Source organism: Gavialis gangeticus, unplaced genomic scaffold (assembly GCF_001723915.1).
Source record: "Gavialis gangeticus isolate Ggan-Ray unplaced genomic scaffold, GavGan_comp1, whole genome shotgun sequence".
NCBI lineage: Eukaryota > Metazoa > Chordata > Crocodylia > Gavialidae > Gavialis > Gavialis gangeticus.
The window spans coordinates 102813291-102826945 of NW_017728992.1; positions in this window are offsets into that span (position 1 = coordinate 102813291).

A 13655-nucleotide genomic window follows, 5' to 3' on the forward strand; every position below is an offset into this window, starting at 1 on the left:
TCAGCAGCCTCTTCAAGGTCCCATTCAAACGTTCCACCAGGCCATTAGTTTGTGGGTGGTAAAATGAGGTCTTCGCTGTCTGATCCTCAGCGTCTGACAAACGCCTTTTAGGACCCCAGACATAGAGTTCACAAGCTGTGCTGCTACCTCAGGTACGTAGAAAAATCTTTTAAAGCTGTGTCTATGTCCAAATCCGAATCTGAAATTCAATGCTGATTCAGCCAAATTGAACTGGGGGCAGTGATCTGAATCAATGGATCAAATCACTGCTCTTGATTTGGGCCAAATCTGAATCCGAATCAAATAAGGCCCACTTTGCACACCCCTCGTATAGATGTGTCCTGCAATAATGATTGCTCTGCATGACAATCAGTGAGGGACAGTAATATTAATACCATTGTAACATTCAACAAATAATCTGAAGATTCAGAAGACTCTGGACAAAGCTGTTAGTGGAAAGTCACATGGCATAGATTCATCAAAGCAGCAGACTCCTCTTCTTCACCAAGTATTCACAGTTTACCTACTTGAGGCCAAATTCAGTGCTGACATAAGTAAATATAACTCCTGCTGTAGTTCATTACAAGTGGACAAGTTGCTCCAGGGCTGAATTTTCCCCTTTGAATCTAAATTTAATGTTATAGACCCTGAGGATAAAATCATTTGAATCCCTTAGAGAAAAACCATTCGTCCTCTTAATCGGAGTGGCTTTCCAGGTGGCTTTCACATCAACAAGAAGAGTGCCTGGATAATTGCTCTTTCCATGGAGGATCAATACTGTGTAATTAATCAAGGTGAAATAGTTCTTTGTATTTCTCCAGATTTCATCCTTGATACAAATTCTCAGTTTCACAGAGTATTAGAAAGAAAGTTGCTCTCCTTTTGCCCAAACCCAAAACACTCTGAAAGGAAAAATGGCACAATCTAGTTAACCAGAGACTAAGTTAATCTATTTTAACAGAACAAAATTGGTTAGAAGGTTCTTGTGAAATTGTACAACATAATTACTATGGAATATTTTACTTCACATTTACTCCATAATAAAATTTTCTACATAATAAGGAACAGACATAACTACACAGGCAGATCTAGGATTTTTAAAAGGGGGTGCAGGTGGTGTGGTACATCACATATAATACCATGCCTATTTTTCTCCAGTTAGAGAGAAACTCGAAGCTTTACTAATATGGTAGATGCCTACTGCTATGTTATTCAGTTTGGGCATCCTTACACATGCTCTGGGGTTGAGGAGGGGGTGTTTTAGTTAGAATAGCTCTAATAAAAGCACCCACAGTGTCAATTTGCATGCTTCAGCAGACTTGATCATGATGTCCAGCACATCTATAGGTGCCCTTTAGATCAAAGCAAAAACCAATATAACAACTGGGAGGTACACTACTTTGCAAAATTATATATCAAGTTAAAAAAACCCACAACAAACTAGGCAAAAAATAATCAAAATAATCAAAAGCCACTGTGCTATTAGTCTTGTAGTCATTATAGTTGCATGTACTTGTCTTATTTAGATTTATAAAACAAAATTGAGGCTTCTTGAGCATCTTGCAAGTGCCTCCAGTACTTCACTGTCAGCCATTTCAACACCCAAGTTAATATTACTACACCTGAGTTAAGGTTTTTAGCTAGAGCTAAAAACACTCTGCAGGGCTGTGAAATAGGAGAGAGGCATTACCAGGAATGGCTAACAGACAGCAAAATTATGGAAGAAAATACAGTTTGAATAGTGGAAGATCAAAACCATTAAGAATGAGACAGGGTCATTAACACCTGTGGAGTGGAGAGAAATTAGGAAAAGTCAGGGAGATAGCAATGAGCCATGAAGTCAGTTGGCTCTATCAGTCTGAATAGAATAAAAATGCTACTGCCTTTCCCAGGCTGTTGGTTTTGAAGCTTGTGAAGCAGGAATGAAAGGGGGGTGAAACGACCACTGCACCCTGCCCCCTGACCGGAGGATCTACCCCTGTATAACAAGCTTCCCAAAGCTCCCCCATCTGCAGTGGGCAATATTACAGAGCCTAGACACTAGGCAGCAGGAAACTAGGATGAATTTGACCAGGAGAGCATGCATGCAATACTCCCTATTAAGTCACCCCAGTTCCTACCGTTTTTTTGAAAGGCAACATTACTCAAGAAAAGAGCAACTGATTCTAGAGTAAGGCTATGTGATGTGTGTCCACTCCACTTGTACTTTGGAGGAAAGTCAATTTACTCCATAGTTAATGTGTCATGTGTCCATACCAAAAAACCTCTCATAAATAATTAGAGTTATGTCTGCACCAAGAAATTAAACCATAAGCCATTTGTTTATGGTAACTGACAAAGTAGGAGCATGCACAATGGAAATGCACCATTTGAAACATCATTTATTTTCAGAAGTATTGAAATAGTTCAAAATTATTGAGTCAATGCTTTTTAGTTCATTTTTATTCATTTCATTAACAAAATGATCTTCAGTATAATGGTTAGCTATGTCTGGCCACATCATTGAATATTTCTATTTAACTCCCTTAACAAAATGGGCATAGTATTAATTCAGTTTGTGATACAAAAACACACAGAAAAATCAATCTAAAATGCATTTCCATGAGTATCTAAGTGTGCACACTTCAAATTTACACACTTTCCATATGTCATAAAGATTCACTATGTCTGCAGCTTGTCAGAATTTTTCAGGTTTGAAAATGTGGGGGTGAGGGATAAAAACAAACAAACAGTCAACCAGTTTTAACTTCTGAGAGTCAACAAGAAATGTTTAAAATGTCTGACTTCAAATGTCTGGCTTCAGAGTAACATGGCTAACCACCTCTGAACCCAATGTCTGAATTGAAAATTATCTGAATATTACATCCCACAAAATTTTTCATATTTCATCCTGACCTAGATGAAACCCAGGTTGAAATATGAGAATTTCCTGCAGAACAGAAATTCCATTTTTCAGTCACTTCTTCACACCAAGCATTTAAGGCTACTCCTCATCCCTGTTGTGTACCTGATGGTAGGAATGTCTTCTGTAAAGATATGTGGTCATACTATCACCATAACAATGGAAATATCAGGAAAGAGAAACAACTATAATGTGTACCTGTATGTTTATAAAGCAAATAAATTATATTTTAAAATATTTATTTAAAAATACATGAGTTTTCCATTGATCTTGGAAAGTAATGAAAATGTTATGGAACAATCGGTCATAGAAAACAATTTAGATTAAATTATTGCAAACTAATTCAATTTGTAGAAGGATAAACAAAAGGACATTTGTAGATAAGGTTTTTTATTTTAAAAAGACCAAAATTGAAAAAATTAAGGAAACTAGTTACTGAAGTCAACTAGCTCAGGGACTTAAATGAAGAAGTAGCCTGAGGTTTCAAGTCAAAGGTATAAATACTATTAGGGATCTGTATTACAAGCAAGGGGGGAAATTGGTAGGAGGGTTTCACAGGATGAATAACCACCTTTAAAAGGATATTAGGAATAAGCAGATAGTGTTGAATAAAGGAGCAAAGGCAGGATGGGTAATATGAATGAAGATATGGAAATAGTATTATATGTAAGATGGAAAAAAAATCAATGATCTTATTGCATTCACGTGGGGGGAACCAGATAATTATTATCCTGAAATTCAGAAAAAATTCTAGATCTGTTAGGAAGTATTTTTAATAAATCAGTCTAGTTGAGGTGATACCATGTGATCAGAGAATAGCAAATGTATTAGTTCTGTTTAAGAAAGGAAAATTATGCAGTCCAGGTAACTGCAAGCTTGTGAGTCTGACTACAATAGAATGCAAGGCTTTGCAACACATTTTCAAGGAAATAATTGAAGTAATTTAGATAAACAGAACTTGGGATAAGATGCAACCTGGTTTTACCAGAGATAGATCATGACAAGCTAATATGTTAGCCTCCTTGGTAAGATAATTTAATTTCTGTTCAACAAAAACAACAGCAATACCTACTGTTCAACAAAAACAACAGTAATACCTACTGTTAAAAATTGAGGTATCAGGCTAGGAGTTTACAAATTGAGTTTCTCAAGGTTCAGTGTCAGAAACAGTCTTGCTCAATGTTTTTAAGTAGGGCCAATCTTTTTAGTAGGCATGCCACAAATTAGCCCTGCAGCCTCCCTGAGTGCCACTCTAACCCCCTTTTTCTGTCTGATCTGGTGCTCTGCTTTCTGCTTAGAATCACAGAATTGTAGAAAATGAGGGTTGGAAGGGTCCAACCCCCTGCTCAAAGCAGGACCATCCCCCACTAGATCATCCCAGCCAAGGTTTTGTCTAGCTGGGACTTAAAAAACTGCAGAGCTGGAGATTCCACCACTTCTCTGGGTAACCTGTTTCAGTGCTTTACTACCATCCTAGTAAGAAAGTTTTCCCTAAGATCTAACCTAAACTTCTCTTGCTGCAACTTGAGGCCATTGCTCCTTGTTCTGTTACCTGCCACCACTGAGAACAGTTTAGCTCCATCCTCTTTGGAACCACCCTTCAGGTAGATGAAGGCTGCTACTAAATCCACCTTCAGTCTTCTCTTTTCCAGACTTTGCACTAGGCTTTATTGAACCTCATGAGATTTTTTTTGGTTTAATCCTCCAATCTGCTTCCTGTCCTATTTGCTGCTATGCTGGCTGTTCCCTCCCTGATCTGCCACATGCCACACAGAGGCTGCCTGTGCCAATTGTGGCACTCAAGCCTCAGGTTGGCCATCCTGTTTTAATGTCCTTGGTACAAAAAGTAGGAATGTTGCAGATGAAATTTGCCACATGGCACAATGCAAGGAAGTACTGTTGGTTACAGGAGAGGATCACGATACCATATGGAAGGAACCGATAACTTTGAGGAACAGAATCATAGAGACAGGGCAAAATTCAATAGTACAAAATAGAAGGTAAGAACAAAAATTTCAGCTATGAGCTTGGGGGTCCTCAACTGGAAACAAAGAGGAGAAGGATGTGGATGTACTGGTTGATTGCAGGATGACTATGGGTCACCAAGTCATGGGGCTATAACACTGGTAAATGAAGTATCAGGATGTATCAGGAGAGACATCTCCAGCAGGATGCCATTGGATAAGGACCTGGTGAGACTTCATATGGAATAAAGTCTACAAGTCTAGTTATCCATGTTCACAAAAGGTTAATTCAAATTGGGATATATGGAGAGAAGGGCTACTATTAAGACCAGAGGAGTGGAAGAGTTTGGCTTGTTTAGAAAAACGAAAGCTGAAAAAGGATATGATAATGCATCAAGAGATTTAATAGAACAGTGAAAGAAAAATCAGTCAAGTTAAAAGGCAGCATTGGCATAAGAACAAATGCATCTACAACTGGCCATGAATTGAAAATGAGTGTCTGAAACAGCTTTACAATCAGACTAGTGGGGGCAAAACCTGCCTACATTGTAAGATGAAACCTGATAAATTTAGGGAAAGAATTGTATGACATGATGCCAGCAACAGTTGTGGGCTGGACTCGATGACCCAGATGTTCCCTTCTAGTCCTAAGGTCCTATTGCCAGCTAGATATGAGAGAGAGGGAGAGATACTTTACAGGCTTGCATATGCAGAGGCATGCAACCTATAATATACATCTGATTTTTTGGGTGGTAGGGAAAATTAGAGGGGTGAATATCTGGGTGGATGGTAAAAAGGTGTGCTGGGAGAAGGAAAGTTTACTATTTTCCTGGACATTGTGCCTAACTGCTGATTTCAGGTTTTCTGATAATTAAGCACTGAAAATAAAATAATGGGAACTCCTTTGAAAATGTATAATTATCAAGGTAAAAATTATAGCTACATTATTTACATAACAAAGACATAACTGCATTTAGAATAAAACTTCCTGGGTCTTCATGTTCTAGGATCCAACCCATATGAAACACAAGTTTTGAATGACTTTGGCTAACAGAAGTATTGGAAATGTGTCCACCATCAGTTGTTTATATGGCTAGAGAAAGTGGCAGCGGTAAAGAGAACAGGTCTGGTTAGAGTCATAGGAACAGCAGAGGCGGCAGAGGGGAAGAGAGAAGAAATTAGAGAAACCAATTAGAGACAGAATAGTGAAGGAAGTTGGAAAAGTAAAGGAGGAAAGGCAGGAAAAATGTTGTGAATAGGGTTTTAGAGCCACAGATACGGTGATTCTAACCACAAATATCTAGAGATCTGCCACAGAGTCTGCTGGGCAGCCTAGGAAACAGACTGCCAGAAAAGCTGGAGAGAGTAAGAAGTAAAAGTGCAGGAGAGCACGAGGGTGACATGTAAGAGTTAGAAAAATGAAGCACAATGGGGAGAACAGGAGAGAAAAGCTATTGGGAAGCTCCACAGAGGGCAAGGTAAACAAGCAGTCAGCTGTGACAGAGAGCAGAGGCAATGAAGAAGCATAATAATATATAATGCTATTTCAAAACAACAGATGGGAATAGGGAATTGAAAGTGAAGCGATTAATACTAGCAATGAAAGAACTAAATACCTTTAAAATGCACAATATTTAATAAGAGCGCAGCCAAAGTCTCGAAGCAATTCATAAATTAATAAACAATAATACATAGAGTAAAATGGAGAAAGAGCAACCAGAATCTAAGGAGATGACAACTAATGGCAGAAGGAAGTAGGAGCAGGACTAAGCCTCAGGAAGAAATATTTAGGATAGTACTTGACCCATGGCTACTTCAGCTAATGGGTAGCTAGGAACAAGGCCTTTAGCTCTCTGCAACAGCCTGGGGAAGACACAGTTACCTTCAAAAGGTATGTCTAATAATGGCCCTGGCTCCCTGGGACCCAAAAGGCAGCTCAGTTAGAAGACTAATCCTAATTATAAAAGGACTGGTTTAACCCAAACCAGTATCCGTCCACTAAATAAAATCCTCTCTCAGTTGTAGATTGGTTCAGCAAATCAGTTCTCAACAAGCAAGCTCTTTTTTAGAAGGCTGGCAGGGCACTGACAGAGAAGCAGGGACTTCCTCAATTTGTCTTATAAGCATGGCGATCAGGGGCAGCAGTACTAGGAGTCTGTCTCTAGTACTGCTTCTTTTAAAAGTGGTTCTCTTTCAGGGCACCCGTGTTCCTTGTAGTCTGAGCCCCTTATGTATTCAAGTATCATAGATTCCAAGCTTTTGGATTAAATGTATATTAGCATCCCAGTATTCAAAGCTGACATTATAAATTGTGTATGCAAATGTCATATTTCCATATACAAATTAACCCTTAGGCATGCAGTTATCTGTTTTGCACATAGTGCACATTTGTTCAGGCTATCTAATTATTAAACTGTTGACTGAGTGAAGTAAGACCAACAGTGAATTGCCAATTGTCAGCGAGGAGGAAGGGTATGTAAAACTGTTTCGTCCTTCTACACGTTTAGACTATGGGTTTTCCACAAGCTGCTAAGTGTCCACTTCTGAAAACAAAGACATGGGTTCATATCTGCACATTTGCAGGTGACACCAAGTTGTGTGGGAGTGCAGACATTCAGGATAGAGCTAGGATTCAGAGTGACCTGGATAAACTGGAGAAATAGTTCAAAACATTCAGGTGAAATTCAACAAGGACAAGTGTCATGTTCATGTTCTTCCCAAAGGGTCAGGAGCACTTCATTTGCACCAAGTGTAAGCCGGTGTCTGCTCCGGAGGAAAAAATTCACAGATTGGAAGCATGGCTATCATGCTGCATTGCATCCAGGCCCAGGAAGATTACTTGGACAAGAGTCCCAGAGGCGGGAACTGGAGGGGCCAAAGGGCAATGAAGAAAAGTGGCAGCATGTGACTACTCAAAGGAGAGCCCCCAGGACTGAAGAGGTGAAGAGAAGAAGATTGAAGTCAGCAGCCACTTTCTAGCACCTGTGGTAGAACTGCTGAGGGAGAGGCAGAGGAAGCAGCAGCCTAGAGAGCAGGAAGTGCAAGGCCCCAACAACAGGGGCTCCAGGACCACTGCTCCAAGAAGGAAGAGAAGAGTGGTGGTTGTTGGTGCCTCCCTTCTGTGAGGGACAGAGGCAACAATTTGTTGTCCAGGTTTGGGGGTCTGCTGCTTGCCTGGAGACCAACTTCAGGATGTCCCAGAGAGTCTGCCAAAGCTCATTCATCCTTTGAACTGCTGCCCCTTCCAGCTTGTCCATGTAGGCACCAACGATACTGCCAGGAATGACACTGAGCAGATCAGAGATGAGTATGAGGCTCTTGGCAGGAGGATTAAGGAGCTTGGAGCACAAATGGCATTTTCCCTGATTCTTCCTGTGAAAAGCAGGGGTCCAGACAGAGACCATTATATCCTGGAAGTGAATGCATGGCTGAGAGTATGGTGTAGACATGAAGGCTTCAGCTTCTTTGACAACAGGAGGATGTTCTTGGGAGAAGGCCTGCTATGAAGATATGGGATCCATCTGATGAGAATGGAGAAGAGCATTTTTGAGTGTCATCTGGAGAACCTAGTAAAGCGGGTGTTCAACTAGGTTCCACAGGGGATGGTGATCAAAACCCTCCAGCAACAGAGCACACAGTCCAGAGGGGAAAGGACTCAAAGAGGCAATTCAACTCTGGGAAAGAGCCAGAGAGCTACAGGACTGCAACAAGCAGCACAAAAGGGAAGCAAGGAAGTCAAAATGTAAAATACATCTGATGCATGAACATACATGCAAGAAATATGGAGGATAAACAAGATGAGCTGGAAGCTACAACCTGTGAAAATCTGACTGGCATCACCAAGACCTGGTGGGACAGCTTTTATGACTGGAATGTGAACATGGAGGATTACACTCTGTTTTGGAAGGACAGGGATGGGAGACAAGGTGGTGGTGTTGCCTTGTACTTCAGAAACACATACAATTGTTCCCTGGTTCAGGAGGAAGAAGACAGCAAACAGAATGCATCTGAATGTTGATGAAAGGTGAAAGATGCAGCAACAATATAACGATGGGGATTTATTTTACACCACCTAATCAGGAAGAGGAGGTGGGTGAGGCACTCTTCAAGCCGGTGACAAATCTATCCAAAAGCTGTGGGATGGTGCTGATGGGAGACTTAAATTTTCTGGGCATCTGCTGGAAGAACAATGCAGCCAAACATTAAATATCAAGCCAGCTCCTAACTTGTGTGGAGAACAACTTTCTCTTCCAGAAAGTGGAGGATGCAACTAGGGGATCATCTATCTTGGATCTTGGTCCTGACCAACGGGTAAGAACTGGTGGGGAATGAAAAGGTAATGAGTCACTTGGGAGGAAGCGATGATGATATGATAGAATTCCAGATTCTAAGACAGGGAAAGCAAGAAGTCAGTAAAATTAGGACACTAAGGACACATCTTCATGTTGCCCTATAGCGATGTTGTTATAGCACCAGCATAGTATAGAAACTGTGTGCACTGCACCTTGTGCATGGTGCACAGTTAGTTTTCACCGCTACTTCACCATAGTGGTGCGCTAAAACACTAACACTATAGTGTGCTGCTACAGTGAAGTAGCTGCTGATCATATGTAAACTCATGTGATTGCTACATTGCTGTAACGCATCATACTACGACATAACGCATAGTGATAGCAACGTAGGGTGATGTGTAGACGCCTTAAGTTTGAAAAAGGCAAATTTCATTTGACTCAAGGAGCTAATAGGCATGGGGTCATGGGAGGATAGATTGAAAGATAAAGGTGCCCAGGAGAGCTGGGATCTTCTAAAGGGCATAGTATTAGAAGCCCAACAAAAAACTGTCCTGACATGGTAGAAGCACAAGAAGAATCACAAGAAGCCAATGTGGATGCAGAAGGAACTTCTAAAATGCCTAAAATGCAAAAAGTAAGCATAGAAGCAATGGAAAAATGGGAAGTGCACCAGGCAGTAGCAAGAACCTGAAGGGACAAAATCAGGAAGGCAAAGAAAAAGAATGAGCTGCATTTGGCAAAGGAGATCAAGAGCAACAAGAAAAGGTTATATGAGTATGTCATCCCAAAATGAAGGACCAAGGAAGCTGTGGGTCCTCTGTTAAGAAGCTAGGGGAACTCCTAACTGAAGATACAAAGAAGACAGAGCTACTCAGTTACTTTGCCTCGGTCTTTACAAAAAAATAAGCTGCAGCCAGACACCTAATAGGGATTATCTGGATAAGGAAGGGGGCAATCTGAGGGAGGAAATAACAAGAGAGATGGTCAGAGAGCTTTGGTTGGGTCTGAATGAATTAAAGTCAGCAGGGCTGGATGACCTTCATCCCAGGATCCTGAAAGAAGTGGCAGAGATGATTTTGGAGCCCTTGGCAAAGGGCTTCATGAAGTTGTGGGAGATCGGTCGGGTACTAGAGGACTGGCAAAGGGCCAATGTAGTGCCCCTCTTTAAAAAGGGCAAGGAGGATGACCCTGGGAACTACAGACTGGTTATCCTTTCCTTAATACCTGGGAAGTTACAGAAGCACATCCTAAGGAAGGTCATTTGCAAGCGTTGGGAGGAGGAAGGGCTGATTGCAAGCAGCCAGAATGGATTTATTAAAAACAAATTATGTCAAACAAACCTGGTCTTCTTCCTTGACAAAATAACTACTCGGGTGGATGAAAGGAATGCTGTAGATATAGTGTATCTGGACTTCAGCAAAGCACTTAACAAGGTCCTACAGGACCTTCTCAGAAACTAATTGGAGAAGTGTGGGCTAGATAAAGCTACTACAAGGTGGATAGATAACTGGCTCAATAGCCACAAACAAAGGGTAATTATTAATTGGTCCATGTCAGAATGGCAGGAGATTTCAGGTGGAGTCTGTCCTGAGCTCAGTGCCCACCAGGGTCTGTCCTGGGGTCAGTGCTGTTCAACAAGTTTATTAACAATGTAGATGCTGGCACTGAGAGCTTCTTGAGCAGGTCTGAGGATGACACAAAACTGTAAGAGACTGCAAATATATTGGAGGATGTGAACATAATTCAGAAAGATTTTGATGGATTGGAAAGTTGGGCTAAAGCTAACAGGATGAAGTTTCATGTGGACAAATGCAAAGTACTACACCTTAGGAGGAATAATCAAAAACACAAATATAAAACAGGTAACACCTGGCTGGATGGCAACTGTTGTGTCTTATTGCATTTTTCTTGCACTGTCCCTTTAAGGTCAAAGCCTCAAAGCCACAAAGCCATTTGCTTTGTGTCAGTTTTGCACCGCTGGGGACTCCACGTTCTCTGCCATGAGGAGCCAAAGGCATTCTTGGTTTCTCTCCCTCCACAGGGCTGGACAGGGTTGAGTCTGAGGCAGAGCAGGTATAAGATCTGCATACATCTATTGATGCAACTGTTAAGATCCACCCTGGCTATGATTCCAAAGAGTTATAATAATAAATGACTATTAGTTCAACACAGCAGTATCCAGAGTGTTGTTGCTGAACTCACAACATATCAGCAACACACTCTGGAAAAGGACTTGGGAATCTTGGCAGACCACAGAGTCAGTATGAGTCTGCAGTGTGATGCAGCCACTCAAAAGGTGAGTGTGATTTTGGGATGCATCAATAGAAGCATGAAGTACAAGACTTGGAAGGTGATAGTGCCTCTGTACTGAGCACTGGTTAGGCCTCATCTGGAGTGGTGTGTGCAGTTCTGGGCTCCACATTTTAAAAAGGACATGAAGGAGTCACTCAAGACATCATGAGTGACTACAGAGCTCTGGGGGCCAGGCTTAGGAAGTCGGGGGTGCAGGTGGTCTTCTCGTCGATCCTTCCGGTCAGCGGTCACCGTCAGCATCAAGATGCTTGCATCAGAGTAGTCAACCTGCAGCTCCAGAGTTGGTGCCATCGTGCAGGTTTTGGCTTCTTTGACCATGATCTGCACTTCCATGAGAGGGGCATCCTGGGATGTGATGGTCTTTATCTCTCTTCAGAAGGTAAGGGCTCTCAGAGGTCGTACAGTCAAGGGACATGGTTGTCACAGGTGACCTAAACTACCCTGATATCTCGTGGGAGGAGCAGTCAGCTAGATCTAACTGCTCACGTAGATTCTTAACCTGCATACAGGACCTTCACCTAATGCAGGAGGTATACGGTCCCACTAGGGGAAACACCTTGTTGGACTTGGTGCTAGTTACAGGGGATGACCTGGTGAGGGATATGCAGGCACAAGGTAACCTAGGGGATAGTGACCATCAATTGATTGAATTCACTATCCGGCATAGGGTGGGAAAAATAGGGCAGAAGTAGGGCACAAGTACTAGACTTCAGAAAGGCTAACTTCAGTGTGCTCAGGAGGTTAGTTAGTGAGGCATTGAAGATGAAGAGCACTGGCAAAATGGGAGTCCAGGAAAAGTGGTCATTCCTCAAGGCACAGAAGGAGACAATCCCATTGCACACAAAAATGGGGCAAAGGGGCCAAGAAACTCTCTTGGCTGATCAGGGAAATCCAGGAAAGCCTAGGGGCGAAGAAAGAGGCATACAAGCTGTGGAAGTAGGGGGTAGCTACCAAGGAGTATATCTTCTTGGCTCGCGCTGGCAGGGAGTCAGTTAGGGAAGCCAAAGCAGCAATGAAACTCAGGCTGGAGACAAAAATTAACGACAACAAAAAGTCTTTCTTCAGGTGTATAGGGAGAAAAAAGAAGGTGCAGGGTAACATAGGACCCCTACAAGATGGGCGAGGGCAATTGCTGACAGATCGGAGGGACAAGGCTGAACTCTTTGATGAGTTTTTTGCCTCTGTATTCCTGAACACGGATCAAGACAAATCTCCCAATTGCATTATAGATAGGCACAGGAGGAACACCAGCCTGACCTAGTAAAGTGACAGTTGGAGGGGCTGAATGTGATAGAAGAGCCACTGGCATGGCTGTTTGAGCACTCGTGGTGCTCAGGTCAGGTTGCAGAGGACTGGAAAAGGGCCAATGTGGGACTCTCCATCACTGTAGGTGTTCAAGAAGAGGTTGGGCAGACACTGGTCAGGGATGATCTAGGCATAGCTATGCCTATGTTCCCACGTTTCCCTGGCTTTTGGGCTTTGCTGGTTGCCCCTTCTACACCTCTTCTTCTATATGTGTCAGGGTGTTTTAAAACCTTCTCAGAGGCATTGGGTGCTGGCTACAGGTAAGGCTGGGGACTTTGACTGGGGTGTGCCAGTGGTTCTGCTGGGACCAAAGCCAAAGGTCCCTAGTTAGAAGGTCTTGTCATTCTGCTCAGGGTCAAACCAACTGCCATATTGGAGGTGAGGAAGGAATTTTATCCCATGGTCAGATTAGTATGGACGGTGGGGGGTTTGCCTTCCTCTGTAGTGGAGGGTGTGGCCCTCTACCTGGGACTTCTTAAGCGTATATTGACAACATTTCATAGAAGCAGCACCTTGGCTTCTGTGGTTCCCCTGCCTTACCTGTGGCAGGTTAAAGTATTTGGTCTATGTTGCATCAGGGTTGATGGCAGTCTTATGTAGAGTTTAGATTATTGTTTGTATGGGATGGTTGGATAGGAACGATCCTGCCTCAGGCAGGGGGTTGGACTAGATGACTTCTGGTGGTCCTGTCTAGCCCTATTTCTCTATGACTAAACGTAAAGTCCTGCTATTTCTTTATAATTATATGAACAAATATAGTCTGGGATATGATTGGCTAGGCCTTCAGAACTGTAGAAAAGGACCTCGAGGTTACAATAGAGCATAAATTCAATATGAGCCAACCATAGTTTCATAGTTTCTAGGGTCGGAAGGGACCTG